Raw genomic sequence first — 13,409 nt, 5'->3', positions numbered from 1 at the left:
CTGACAAGTTGTACTAAGTTTCTTAAATGATTTTTTCCTACGCCTACAATGTCTTTAAATTCCACCCTCTGCATCCCTGTAGCCACCGTCCAGGCAGCACCGGGTATTCAGCGTGTCCCATGATTCTCATGGTTTGAGGATATGGTTACAGTTTGTTGAAGATGCTTGCCTGTGGTTACATGTGGGTACGTGCACATGCGGCCAATGGGCCAGACACTTTGAGGCCAGAGTCACAGGTGGTTGTCAGTGCTGGGAGCCAAACTAGGGTCCACTGCAAGGACACCACCTGTTCTTAACCACTGTGCCACTGTGTCTCCAGCTGTGACGACAACTTTCAGGTTCTAACCAGGCAAGTGATAGTGTGTGTGCCTTTCATGTAAGGTAGTCCACCTTAATTACCTGAAAGGAAGAAACTATTTTGTAAAACTGGAAATAATGTTAGAGCTGCCTTTGATAGTGAAAGAAAATGAACGGTTAGGCTGAATCACCCAGAGCCAGGTGTCAGAAAAGACAACACAACATGGAAACTGAGAGGTGCAAGTCAGATCGACTTTTAGCTGGTCCTAGTTTATGTGGGTTATCTAGAGCTAAAAGCTATCATCATCACAAGCGTGAGGTTGGGATTCAGCTCCACCCTTGATTGATAGTGGTCAGCACAGGTTGTCTGCTGTCGAACCAAACCTAAGCCTCAGTTCCTTCATCCGTGAACAGCAATAATGGTTCCTCATCAATAAGAGTGGCTCACCATACTTCTGATTGACCTCTTCTGCTGAGGCTGAAACCCAGAGCCTGGGCAAGTGCTGTGCCACTGAGCTCTATCACTAGCCTGAACAGGATAAACAAAATGGGAAAATGTAGACCTCTTTTTTTTTTTTTTTTTTAATGCATACAGTGTTTTGCCTGCATGTACACCTACAGACCAGAAGATCTCATTATAGGTGGCTGTGACCCACCATGCAGTTGCTGGGAACTGAACTCAGGACCTTTAGAAGAGCAGCCAGTGCTCTTAACCTCTGAGCCATCTCTCCAGCCCAGAAAGTGTAGAACTCTTAGTACAAGGTTTGGCCTTATAGAGGCTAACACAAGTAGTGCTTGCTCTTGCAGATGTTTGCACAGATTCCAGTCTCCGATTTATAAGGTGGTATTTCTTTGCCTTGGCACTAGGAATACTTCAGGCCAGATGGTGCTTGGTTGTAGAAAGCAGATGGTAACGTGCTTGGCACCAGCCCTGGTGATCAGCTGAGAGACCTGACAGGTGACCATAGACACCTTTTCTCAATGCACTTTAAAGTTTCTTTCTTTGCTTTTTTTGAGACACGGTTTCTTTATGTAGTCCTGGCTGTCCTGGAATGTGCTCTGTAGACCAGGATGGCCTTTAACTCACAGATATCTGCCTGCCTCTGCCTCCCTAAGGGCTGAGACTACCACCACCACCAGCCTCACTCTAAAGATTCTTGTAGCCATCTCCAAATGTACTCTGGATGAGGGGGCAAGGTCACCACTGCTCTGAAGATTTGCATCTTTTGTTATTCTGAGAGGTGCCCAGAGATGCAAGCCAGTCCCTCAATAGAGCTAAGATTCAAACCAGACCTGCAGCTTCCAAACTCCAGCCGTTACCACATCACGTGTTCTGCAGTAAACACTACTTTCCTTGTAACATGTTGAAGTTTCTCTTCTTGTTCCAACCTTTCTGAGGGTGTTCATGTTATGGGAAGCAAGACCAAGACAGGTATTAAATTTATTTTCTCAAAGCACATTCTCAGAACAATGATATGTTTGTGTCAAGAGAATTTGTATAAGCAGAGAGGCCAAATCTCAGCTCCAGTTCTTTGTCATCATTTCTAAGTGGATGCTGAGTTCACAGTAAGCTGTTGGTTTCCAAGATTGAATGTTATGGACCAGTTAGGAATTGGGATGAGATTCTGGTTATTGCTGGAGCTCCCACATAGGAATGTAGAAGTGTTGCCATGGAAGCCAGCGGCTGAGGGCTGAGCAGGAAGCAGAACCTGCTCCTCTGGCTTTGGAACATTGTTCAATGTCAAACAGAATGGAGCAAGTTATATAGGAAGCCATGAAACATTAAAAGAACCAAGCATCAAGTGTTCACCAAGTATTGTCTGGAGGTACAGGACAGAATAGTGAGTCCAAGACTTGAGGAAAACAAAACATGTAAAACTGCACTATATTTAAATGCTACCATTAAAAAAAAAAAGATATACTTATTTTAGTTGCGTGGGTATGTGCACGTTCATGAAGGTCGGAAGAAGGTGTCAGATCCTCTGGAGCTGGAGTTAAAGGTAGGTGTGGGTGCTGGGAGTGACACCCAGGACCTTTGCAAGAACATCAAGTGCCCTTCCATGACACCTCTTAGCCCTATTTGCATATTTAATACACCAGGAGGACAATAGTCCAGATGTCGGATTTAAAGATGCATGTGGTCATAGTGTCAGATTTTTTTCCCTCTTAGTTTTTCTTAGTTTTTGTTGACGTGGGGAATTAAATTGAGGTTGTTGCTCATGCTAACTATGTGCCCTGCCCATACTTCTATGGGCATAATTCTAACCAAAAATCATATAGACTAGGTAACATTTGAAATGATGTGAATCGGGAACCTGTAGTCATGTGTTGTTACCATAGGAGCAGAATAGTGGTCAAGTCCCAAGTGCTGTGGCAGTCCTGAAGTGCGGATGCTGTGAAGTGAGAAGCAATAACTTGTCATACACATTTAGGTGCTGACAAATAACCTGAAAGCGTGGCCGAGAAAAGGCACAGAGCGTACATCACTGTCTCACCCTACACAGGGGCCAATCTCTGAGCATGAGGGCTTTAAATATATTTGGAAAGACTGGAGGTGGCTCAGGGATTAATACCAGCCGCTCCTCCAGAGCACCTGGATTCGATTTCCAGCACCCACATGGCAGCTCACAACTGTCTGTCCAACTCCAATTCCAGGGGATCCAACACCCCTCTTCTGGCTTCCTCTAGCACTAGGCACATACATGGTATACAGACAAGCATGTATATATATGTGTGTATATATACACACACACACACACACACACACATATATGTGTATATATATACACACATATATAATAGCTTTACTTTTTACTTAAACATATATAAATTTGTAAAATCCTTTCATTGCCTCAGAATTTAGAAAGACTTCTCTAAGGTTCAAAGTCTGTGCCTCTTCATAAGAGAAACGGGTTTCTTCCTGGAGAAACAGTGTCCTAGAGACAGCAGCCGACACAGGGAAATGCCAAGTCCTGTATCAGCGAAGAGCCAACCACCAAGTATGTAAGAAATTATGATTTTATTTTGAAAACAAAATAGTTTTAAAAAATCTAGGTACTGTGACTAGGTGGGTTATTAAAAAACCATTAAAATTGATAGTAAATATGTGAAAAACTACTCATAAGTTAAAACCATGTTAATAGCCCATTTTCACTCCAAGAATAGAAAATAATACATAAAATTTTTTCTTTCCATTTATTTATTTATGGGGGTGTGCATCACAGTCCATGTATGGAGGTCAGAGAACAACTTGCAGAAAGCTAATCATGTGTTACCTGGGGATTGAACTTGGGTCTTTACATGCTGAGCCACCTCACAGGCCCTCAATTATATTTTGAACTCCATAGTGATGTATGAACCATCACTTTCTTTTCCTACCCCTTGTTAATTTGTCTGATAACAGGAATACTTTACCAAGTCAAACCCAATATGTGTATTTAGTTGATAAGAAGGAATAAAGTCTTGCATCCCCAGGAGACTGGAGTGATTTAATTTATTTTGAAACAGAAATCCCATCACTAAGGATTAGAAAAGAGCAGACATAAGTAGCACATTATTCCAGAATGAGTCTAGATTTGGGTAAAAACATCTTTCCAGGAAATAGAGAAAGCATTAAGGAATTCAAAGGGTTAACTAGCCAAGGGAGTTTTTATCCCGAACAAGGAGTAAACCTCAGACAAAAGGCTATGATGATGATGCTTTTTCCTGGTTCTCTTGCCTTGTTTACCTGCATCTCCAAACACCATGGTTGTCAGGCGTGCTCCCTAGCTTTAGGGGAGGTGAAGGATGCTTGGGGCGAGAGCCTCCCACTTCATCCCAGCAGCTGTTGCTCTCAATTCCCATTGACGACATAAATGATTCTAATCAGTGGAGGAGCATTTATAAGAACAATGTGCAGGGTATTTTTAACAATGTCTAAAAATAGCTCACACCTCCTAGCTCTGTGCTTTGCAAACAGGCACCATGAGCTGCTTCCTCAACATTTAAAACTGCATTAAAAGTATGTCTATTTATTACCATTTCTATCTTTACTATTAATACACACTCAGTGTAAGGGAGAGGAGTACTGACACACACAGGATTTTGATAAATGTTTTAATTGTATGTTAACAAAATGAATTTTGATATTAAAAGCCAGTGGGAGGGGTGCTTGCAAGGAGGAGGGGTTGATGAGGGTGGAAGGCAGATAAGATTGGATGGGGCTATGATCAAAATAAAATACATACATAAATTCTCATAGAATAAATTTAATTTTTAAAAGCCCACATTAATCCTACATGTCAGTCCTACATAACATAGATGATGAAAACTGTGATGACACAGTTTATGTTAACCTTTTAAACAGTTTTAAGCTTATTTTCTATGTATGTATGTCTGTGTACCACATGTGTGCCTGGTGCCCACTTAGGCCAGAAGAGGGTTCCAGATACTCCTGGAACTGGAGTTAGAGATGGTTGTTAGCTGCCATGTGGATGCTAGGACTCAGTGCTCTGAGCCACTACTCCAGTCCCCTTAACATGTGACGCTGTGCAAGTTCAATAATATATTTATAAATCACTGTAAATGGCACGACTCATTTCAAACACTGCCTTTGTTTGCATTTCAATTTTGAATATTGAGAATAGAGCTAAAATGGTTTCCTATTTCATACAGACAAATAAGAAGCATATAGCAGGAGCTAGAGAGACTGCTCAGTGGTTAGAAACACTTACTGCTCTTACAGAGGACTTGGGTTTGATTCCCAGCATGCATCTGGCAGCTCACTACTGTCTGTACCTTCAGCTCTAGGGGCTCTGACATTCTGGTTTCCAGGCAAGCGCTTAGCGCTCATAGATGCACGCTGGCAAAACAGCAGTGCACACGAATAAACAAACTTAAAAGACGTAAATGCTGATGATAAGTTGTATTATAATGAGTATTAAGTTATGATAGCACCCATGTTAATATGTTAATGTGTTTTACTCTGCTTTTAATTGTCTTTCTCATCATCTTATGGATCATTGAAAAGATCCATAGTCGTAAAAATCCAAGTGCAATGAATATATCAAGAAGCCACACTAATAAATTGTCTCCTAATACTCACTCGGCTAGAGCCAATGCCTCCATTGGTTTCTTCTCCTGTCCCCCGCCCCTTGCTGCATCCAATGGACCCTCCTCTGTCACATGCTCACATGGTTTACTACCCTTAAAAATACCTGTTAACTTTGTAAAGTCTCCTTGAATTTTGAGTGCCAGAAATCAGCACAGAACTGGCTAGGCTATCCATTGCTGTTGCTCATAGTCTGAAGCCACACAGCTTGGGACATAAGGACTTTGAATTACTGTCAATATGAAAATTGCTGTTTCAAAATCTAAACAAAAGTTAGAGAGCAGGGAACCATAGCAGCAGACATGCCCCAGACTCTATTGAGTGCTATGATCCACACGCTGTGCCAGTGGACTGGGCGCCCCCAAGGATGCAAACAAAACACTCGTTCCATCATTGGGTTTGGCACTGGGGCCAGCACCAAATATTGCTGTGGAATATGCTACAACAAAGGCCGTTGTGGATATGCCAGGAAGGGGCATGGCGATTCAGCAAGGATAACCTCTGGGACTAAAGTTGAGGAAAGCCTTGGTCGAGGTGACGTCTGATTGAGCCTCAGAAGGTGAAAGATGGATTTGCCACGTGTAGGATGTGTGACACACAGACTGTTGCCAGCAGAGGGGATAATGTCAGGCAGGAAGGGGATATGGCTTCGTGTGGTGTGCAAATGAACCTGGAAATACCGACCTGGTGACTTGAGCACTAGATGGCAGGACGTGTTGAGGCAGCTACTATAGAGACTGGTTTGCTTGGCCAAACTATGGTGGTTCAGCCACACAAAGGCATTTCACCATCTGTAGGGAACACTGGCAGTTGAATGTTATGACTCTCAGGCTCACTGGATTTATTAAAGAAAAAAAAAAAAGGTATTCCTAGTAAACTCTGAAAGAAAGATATTAATATGTTTCATCATAAAAACACAAATATTGGGCACTGAGATGGCTCAGTGGTTAAGAGCACTTGTTGCTCTTTGCAGAGGACTCTGGTTCAATTCCAAGCGCTCAGTCTGTAATGCTAGTTCTAGAGTATCTGATGATATGTTCTGTCCCTCCCGGAGCACTCCATGAACATGGTGCACAGAAATACATGCAGACAAAACTCTCATACACAGACAAACTCTGTCTCAATAAATAAATAAATTAATTAATTAATTATAAATAAATAAATAAATAAATTTGGGGGGAGAGCGAAAGTGATGTAGATGTAGTGTTCGTTTATTAAGATTCTCAAAGACTAAAACTACTAAATAAGAATTTAATTATTTCTATCTAAAGTAAATCTTAAGCTTTAAGTAAAAATGCAAATACTCTCTTTCTCTATTCATTATCTGGGAAGCAATTGTTAAAAGCTCAATTGAGGATGAAAACGCTTGACTCAGACAGAAACACTTGGGTCCAAAAGGAATGGGGCTCCCCTGGAAGTGCCTCTTGGTCCTGCCTGACAAAAGGTTGTCAATCTTCTTCCAAGCTGGCTTTGCGTCTCTGCATTTTCCATTTCTTCCCCTCTCCTTTTAATGTTTTTCAAATCTTCTGTGCTTTCTCTATAAGAAAGCCTTATTATCTTTTACATGAGGCAGTTGACATTTTACTGGAGCTTGGTGACCAGAAGGCACCTAACCTTGTTTTGGGGTCTCTCTACGTGAAGTGCTTACATGAGTCAGGTGACAGGGAAGCCCCGTGGGAAGCCCCATGGGAAGCCCCGTGGGAAAGAAACACAGTGAGGTAAGTTACAAACAGCGACCATTACAGACCATGCAACGAGGTAAGTAAGAACAGAAATAATTATGAGAGACAATGAGATTTGGGGGAGAGGTCAAGTGCTTGATTTGGGAGCCACAAAAGGCTTTCTTCTGAGATGAGAGTGGGCCCAAAGGTAACAGAACAGGAGATCAACCAAGGCAAGATGGGCCTCATGTGCATGGGCTGTGAGCTGACAAGAAGCCTGAGCTATTCTAGAAACAAGAAGAGCCATAGTGGAGAGAGAGGGGGCGGATGGGGTGGGGGAGGGGCCAGGGGAGCAGCCATAGATGTACAACATAAGACCATAAGAACTTGTAAGTGAAGACCCAGTGGCAACTAGCATTTTGGATCTGAGTGGGACCTGTTTGGATCTATATTTTTCACAGAACAATTTAGTGGTCAAGCGGATGAGTAGGCCTATGGAAACTGTTGCCAGAGTCCAGCAGCACATCACTGATTGAGGCTTAGACTAGGGCGGTAGTGGCAGGAAAGTACAGAAGCAAGCAGTTCTGGAGACTTCTATGAAACTAAATTGACAAGAACTTTAAAGTGGCACAAGCAGTGGTCAGGCCGCAGAGAGCTAAAGTGCAGATTCTGAAGTTGGATTTCCTGGGGTAAGGCAAGCTCCAACCCTGTGACTTTGACTCCATCTGTGATCAGTATCTCTAATTATCAACTTGACCAGAGGTGTTAGCCTGTATGTAGGTTACTTAATGTGAGCACTTTTCCTACTCTGGGTGGCACTATTCCCTATGCAGGAAGTCCTGAGCCGTGTGAGTGTGGGAAGACAGAGCAGAACACAGCAAGCAACGAGCCTATATCCGTCGATTTCTATGTGTTCTTCGCTGTGGATGGGATGTGGCCAGTTGTCTCAAGGTCTACTGTGACTTTCTGGAGTGATGAACTGAAACCTGGAACTGTGAACGAAGCAAAACAAACAGACAGACAAGACTAACCTTGGTTTCTTCTTGTCAGGGTGTTTTATCACAGCGACCCCTTTGCCTTGGGGTTGTCATCTAGGATTGCTGTGAGGAACAAACACTGGTCCATACATTGCTGAGCACATCTGGGTGCCCTAGAGATGTCTGGTGGTGTTAGTAGATTGTGGGCACTGTAGGCAGAGCAGGAAGAGCCCTCTGGCTCTGCATAGATAGCAGTTGCATTCAGACAAGAATGAAACTGAAAGACCCCCGAAGGGAGACCCTCACTCAAGCCTCGGGATGGCGCACACCCAAAGACACACAAACGACCGTCTTGCTGTAAACGCACGAGGTAGTTTATTGGCAGAGCTCCGGGTCGACACATATCTCACGCAGGAGACAGAGGGGTCGACCCCGAAGCCCAGGGGTTTGGGGTTTATATGGACAAAGGTCAGAGGGAGTGGAAAGTTTTGGCGCGGCCACACACGATTGGTTGTTTCAAACATTTGAACATCAGCAAATTGCGTAGGCAGATCTGGGGTAAGGTCGGACTTAGTCACACGGGAGCAATCCTCAGTTCCTGTTTCTTCGGAACCTGAGGGTAGATGTTTATCTGAGCTAACAACACATCTGGTTAAACTCAAACGTGGAACATTGTGTGTGGGCCTCAAAAAGGATTAAGCAAACACCATAAGATTGGATGAGGGATCTTGGCTCATTACTCACTCGATCATGTCCGGTACCTGTTTCTCTCAGGAATTTGTCCTTGTGTACCCTCCCTATCTTTTATGGCCAGCAGGTCCCTGGAACACTCAATAGGTCTTTGTTTCCTAGCTCTGCATTCTTTGTGACTTATCATCTGGGGCCTTGGGCTAGCAAACCTGCTGACCTGCATCTCAACTATTTGGGCTTATGAGTTAGAGAGTTAATTAAAAATTCTCTCTCTCAAAACTACTTCCCATAGTGGGGGCAGGGATCCCATGTCATCTGTTTTAACCAATTTCTATCAAGCTACTTTTCATCCGTAATCTCAAATACTTGTCAATGTTCTTTATCTGGGCCGAATTCCCCATCCACGCCGGTATGTGTTTTTCTTCCATCTAACCCATGGTGGCCTTCTTTTTTTTCTTCAGGTCTTTCTCCTTCCTCCTCGCGGTAGTCATTTTCTTCCCAGAATTCCTCCCTATCCTAGCCCCACCTATCTCCTTTGCCCTGGCCAGGTAGAATGGTTTTTTATTAAGCAAACGGTGGGTCACAGAGACAGCAAGCAGTAATTAGCATCAAAACACACCAGACCATCCCCCAACACTAGAGACAGAATTTAAAGTTTAGAAACTTAAAGGAAATGTTTACATTAGGAACTTTCACGGCCAAAGTCCTGTTAGTTGGGGGAGGGAGGAGCCCCAAGACCAGGAAATAGAGAAAGAGAGAGGAATAGGCAGGTGGGGAGACTTGAACTGTGCTTATATGGAGCCCATGTGACCTGTGGGAGGTAGATCCAAGTCACATGACTCCCTTGATTCTTTGAAGCTTACATGAGTTTTTAATTTACAAAAAGTTAGAAGTTTTAAATATATTAGCATTAGCACTGTTTGTAATCTGTATCAGGTTTCCGTGGTCTCCATGGCTTCACTGGGGGCAGTGGTCAGTCTTCAGCTACCATATGGGGTGGCATTTAATCTTCAGGTGCCACACAGAGCACTGTCAGCCTTCCTTTGGCTGCCAGACTCAGATTTGAGAGATTTTTTCTGGAGTGGGGGAATTTGGGGATTGACCCTTATTATGGCCAGGTAGAGTAGAGCAGTCAAACTAACAGTGTGCACAGCTTGGGCAGAGCCCCAGAGGCAGCATGGCATGGGGCAGTTTTTGCTGTTTTTCCATTTCTGTCCATTAGTTTTTTCCCCCTTAATTTCTGAAAGTTTGCATGCACTGAATCCTGGCTTTGAGATCCTTGTGATTAGCCATAGGGGACCCGGGGAACCGAACTCGGGTTGTTGGATTCTCTGCTATAGAAGGCATGTTCATAACCCTGAGCCATGTCTTCAGCTAACATGGGGCAGTTTTTAAGCCCTAGTTTTCATAAACCTTGTTTATGTCATTTTTGGCTTCAGAACAGAAATTATCATACAAAAATCCTTCCTAATCCAAAATATCTTGGAGACCAGTTTTTGTCACATGACATCTGTTGAGGCCTGCTCCTTTGGGGTGCGTAATTATAGCCACTTCTAGTTCAACCCTACCAGCCACATCATCTCAGCTTGTTGTTGATACAGACAAATGCTCTCTGTGCACATAGATTTTTTTGTTTATGCTCAGCATACTCTGTAGCTTTGCTACTTGTAGAAACTCACCAACTACAAGCACAGCTGGGCCCTAACTATAAACTCCACTTGGGACCAATCAAATTAAAGGTCAGCTAGAACCGTTTTATCTAGTTATCAAAAATAACTTGAGTCAGAGATGATTACCCTGTTCCACTGCCTCTGGCCCCCAATGAGAGCTAATGGCAGTTTTGGCCTTTATAAGATAACTCTGAAAAACATGTAATGTCACAGTTTGGCTCCAAAGTCCACTGTGTCCCTGACCATGATCATTCTCGGGGTGTTGCGCTCAATAAACCATCCACATCTAACTGAGATGGGTGTCTGAGTTGTTTGTGCGGCTTCCTCTGGACCTCAACAATATCTGCCTTCTCCAAACCTAGCAAAAATGACTGCTAGCCACATGGCTGCCTCCATCCTGATGGGGAACAGAAGCAAATATGGCAGGAAGCCACATGCTGTTTATATATCAAGATGGCATGACAACACATGGTTCCTTTAAGATTACCTGTGAATAGATTTTTTTCAACCATCAACCCCCTATGTTACAAGTTTTAAGATAACTTTTTTTGTCACAGATTTTTAACCATACTCAATAAGCTTACAAATCTTAAGGTACCAAAAGTTCCCATAATAGCTATGCAGATCTTGAGGTAAAGTTGATATCTCAGCATGGCCAAGACAGTTAAACAGGAGTCCAGTTTCTTTTGCTGTTTTGCTCTGTTCTCTTTTCCCTGTCACAGAGTCTGGTGGCTTGCCTGACACGAGACATAGCAGAAGCTTAAATAAGCTTGCTCGAGTCTAGAAAAGGGAGAATCATAACCCAACTCCAGAGCCAGCTTTTCGATAAAGTAGATCAGCATAAAGCAACTTTAATATTACCCATATCCAGAAGACATTTGAATCCCTGCTAAACTGAATCCAGGGACAAGAAGGCTCAGGGATAAATTCCAAGCCCTGCCCATCAAAATAGCCATGGCAGTTGGTGGATAGCAATGTCAGAGAGCATGAAACACCAGCATATGTGTTATAAAGGGCATATGCCGAACAGATGACAACATGGAACTCAAATGTACAATGATGCCACGTGGGAAAACCAGTTCTTAAGACCCAAATGCTAAATAACTCACTTTAATTTCAGTTTTTAAAACATGGAGATTGTGTGACCCTTAGAAAAGACAATATTTTACATTCTAGAATTTGTTCCTGAAATGTAGGCTTTAGGGGCTGGAGAGATGGCTCAGAGGTTAAGAGCATCGTCTGCTCTTCCAGAGGTCCTGAGTTCAGTTCTCAGCAACCACATGGTGGATCACAACCATCTATAATGAGATCTGGTGCCTTTTTCTGGTGTGCAGGCACACATGCAGGCGTAATACTTTATGAAAAATTAATAAATAAGTATGTCTTTAAAAAAAAAGAGAGAGAAGCCGGGCGTGGTGGCACACGCCTTTAATCCCAGCACTCGGGAGGCAGAGGCAGGCAGATTGCTGTGAGTTCAAGGCCAGCCTGGTCTACAAAGTGAGTCCAGGATGGCCAAGGCTACACAGAGAAACCCTGTCTCGAAAAACCAAAAAAAAAAAAAAAAAAAAAAGAGAGAGAGAGAGAGAGAGAGAGAGAGAGAGAGAGAGAAGTGTAGGCTTTGTATCCTCTACTTGCAGCCATCCTGTCTTATCCTTATCAATACTACATTTTCTGTGGAGAAAATTCTCTTGTTAAAGGCTTCTGGTGTCATCCTACTATGACTTGGATAAAGCCGACACTCTCAGTCTTTCTATAGTCTTTTTTTTTTTTTTTTCTTTCTTTCTTTCTTTTTGTTTTTTGGTTTTTCGAGACAGGGTTTCTCTGTGTAGCCTTGGCTGTCCTGGACTCACTTTGTATCTCAGGCTGGCCTCGAACTCAGCGATGTGCCTGCCTCTGCCTCCCGAGTGCTGGGATTAAAGGCATTCGCCACCACGCCCGCCTCTCTATAGTCTTTCTATGGTCTTTTCCTCTCACCTCCCTTGACTTTCAGTATAGTGAGTTCTAGACTTGCTGGGTTTCCTCCTGTCTCTGTGAGAATGGAAGCCTTTGCAACTACTTCTCTCCGATCTTCAGGTGCTCATAACATTCTTGTTCTGACATTAGTTCCTGGCTTCCACAGATCCCCCTTTTCCGTCTGGTGTTACTACTTACCATTTTATAGTCTTCCTCAGAACTTAGTTGTACCTGACCCTATATGACTTAATTTATGCATCGCAAGAGTAAAGTCATCAGTGAAAATATCCTGGGCCACTGGGCATGTTGGCAGAGGCAGATGGATCTCTGGAGTTGAAGGCCAGTCTGGTCTACATAGTAAGTTTTAGGACAGCCAAGACTATGTAGAGAGATTCTGTCTCAAACAAACAAACAAAACCAGAAAATACCCTGGACCACTAGAATAGTGAACATAATAGGTCCTCCATAGGAAAGTCCTGAATCATGCTGGACACACAAGTGGAGCCAATCGAGCCTCTGAAGCCCTAAAGATGGACCAAAAGATCCCAACATGTCTCAGCCAATGATGCTTTCCTAAGTGTAGCTGGTGACCTCTGCTGGCCTAGCTAACACAGAATCAAATACAGTTTCTTTATGCTCAAGACATCCTCTTGCCTCTGCTCCAAATGACAAAGTGCTTACACAGCTGTGAAACTGGAGCTCAGCACCCTTCGAGCATCCTTCTTCTTCCATCTTTATACAAACAGTTCTCCTCATCTGCCAGCTCATCACTTTGTATTTTTCATGTAAACTTCAGATGTTGTGGGGAAAACTTGATGCAAATCTTCTTCTTTCCTCCCTCCATCTCTCTCTCCCTCCCTCCCTCCTTCTCCTTTTCCTCCTCCTTCTTCTTTCTTCTTCTTCTTCTTCTTCTTCTTCTTCTTCTTCTTCTTCTTTTCTCTCTCTCTCTCTCTCTCTCTCTCTCTCTCTCTCTCTCTCTCTTTCTCTCTCTCTCTCTCCTCATATTGCTGCCATTCTGTGCATCTAAAAGATGAGACTTCATATCAATGGCATGGACTGGTGAAAATATATC

This window comes from Acomys russatus, chromosome 13 (assembly GCF_903995435.1).
Source record: "Acomys russatus chromosome 13, mAcoRus1.1, whole genome shotgun sequence".
Taxonomy (NCBI): Eukaryota; Metazoa; Chordata; class Mammalia; order Rodentia; family Muridae; genus Acomys; species Acomys russatus.
This window is presented reverse-complemented; position numbering follows the sequence as displayed.